This window comes from Hirundo rustica, chromosome 6 (genome assembly GCF_015227805.2).
Source record: "Hirundo rustica isolate bHirRus1 chromosome 6, bHirRus1.pri.v3, whole genome shotgun sequence".
In the NCBI taxonomy this organism is placed as follows: domain Eukaryota; kingdom Metazoa; phylum Chordata; class Aves; order Passeriformes; family Hirundinidae; genus Hirundo; species Hirundo rustica.
In genome coordinates, this window is record NC_053455.1 from 16,227,841 (window position 1) to 16,230,188 (window position 2,348).

Below are 2,348 nucleotides of genomic sequence, written 5' to 3' on the forward strand. Positions count from 1 at the left end.
AAGTATTTGCGTATGTGCTTTCTCTTATGGGCACAGAATCATCAAACATTGAAATCTCATCCCTGGTACCAGTGGGCTTTGCACCAGGGCTGCGTAGACAGAGCAGTGGGATGGTTTTCTGTTGCTGACATTTCATCATCTCTGATGTCTTTGTGTCTGGTGATACTCCAAAAGTTGTGTAAAGACACTCCTGTTAAGGAAGTAAGTTGGTGCCAATTATAGTTTAAAATTATATGCTAATTTTTAAACTAAGCTAGTTTCCTGCTTTGCTCCCAGAATACTCATTCTTTTTGTGACACAATGCATTGCTCTTGTAGCTTAGAGAAAACAGAGTGTACTGGATGACTTATGTGTGCCCTTATTAACAGTGGATTAAGTCAGTCAGCTGAAAAAATTACTTGCAAAGCTAAATGGTTTCTAGTTTTGCAAGAGTAGTAATTTAAAAGAGTGGTACAAAACTTCTTCTGTGCTACTTTATTGACCACATGCCTTACTTGGCATTATAAAATTAACCAGCATAGCAGACATTTTTAACATTCCTAAGTATTTTAGATGTCACAGCACATCTGTGATTCAAAAAATGCTAGAATTATTATAAAAATTAATTAGCCAAACACTAAATGACACATCTTTACTGTCATGAGGACTCATACAGCTTTTGTTAAACCATCAATAACATAAACCGTCTTTTGAGCATTGTAAACTTCATCTGCATTAAACCCAGTATTGCAAATGAATAAAACTGATAAAGGTGCATGTCTACTTCCTACAGTTCTGTACAATTCTGATTTTTTTTTTTTTTTTTAAGACAGAAATGAATTTAAAGTGGTTTATGATTGGTTTTATTGTGGATGATCATAAGGGTGACAAGTATGCCATTAAATTAATATACTGGTGAATTCAGTTATTCACCTGTTAGAAAAATTGTTCAGTGAGGAAAAGGGAAAACAATCTTTATTAGAGAACTTTTAACTTCTAAACTCCACATACCGTGCCCAGCCTTAGAGTTGCCTGTGAGTGACAGAGGTCACTAGGGCTAAAAGGTAATACAGTATTGCAGTCCAGCCATGAACCCTTCACCAAGGCTCTGCAAGATCCCGTTTGGGAAGCAACAAGCAGGTCTCTCTGCTAGTTTGCCAGCCTGTAACTCTAGAGCCTGTGTTTTGTGCCTGCTGCATTCTCAGACTTGTAAGATTTCACCTGTGAAATGCTCTTCTCAGCTTTATTTTGGCGTTGATCTGGTGCTTTAATTATGCATCTTTTTATGTAGTTACCAATTTGAAACGGGCAGTGAGCCAACTGCCCTGTATTTTATTTCCAGTATCAGCATTTTTTGTAACAGTATCATCCTGACTGATACAAAATTGCTTTTTCTGTATCAGTGCAGTACCCCTTTGTAGTCCCAAGTTTAAATACCTCACTCGATCAAAAAACAAGAACTTCGAATTTGAGCAGTTTTGGGGTTCTGGCTGGAAATACAGCCAAGAATCACAGAATGGGTCAGGTTGGAAGGGATCACAAAGGATCATCTGGTCCAAGCTCCCTCCTCAAGCAGGGTGATCCCAAGAGCGCATTGCACAGAATTCAGATTGCCGAGTATCTCCAGTGAGGGAGGCTCCACAGCCTCTCTGGGCAATCTGTTCCGGTGTGTAGTCACTGCACAGTAAACAAGTTTTTCCTGATATTCAGGTGGATCTTCCTGTGCATCAGTTTCTGCTCGTTGCAGAAACCTTGCCCTACTGCTGGGCACCAGCGAAAGAGCCCGGACCCAGTCTCTTGGCACGTCTCCTTGAGATTCTGATAGACATCGATTAGATCCCCTCAGTCGCCTCTTCCCCTCCCTATGCACTCCATGTACCTCCAAAGCAGCCGGGGCTTCAGGATCTCGTGTGTTTTGTGAGAAGACATATTCAAACACAAATCGTGTCTAATCTCGTGCATAGCACGCTCCATCCCGGCGGGCGAGTTCCCGATACTCACCCAACGCTCCCCGCCGGCAGCCGCTGCCCCCGCCTGCTGCTCCGCCACCATCCCGGCACCCTCCGCTCCCGCCCACACGCCACATCCGCCTCCGAGGCGGCGCTCCAGCCGGGCCGCCGCTGTCGGCCGTGTTTAGCAGGGCTGTCATGGCGGCCGTCGAGGTGGCAGCGGCCGCAGCCGCCGGGAGGAGTCGCTGAGCCAGGCCGGGACAGGACGAGCCGCGAGGAGCAGCTGAGCCGGAGGGGCCGGGAGGATGCGCGCGGCTTTGGCGGAGGAATTGCCGAGCCCGTTGTGCTGAGCACGCAGCAGGAGCCGCGACCCGCAGTAGCGACGAGAAGGGAGGCGGCGCCTTGGCCCGCGGGAACCGG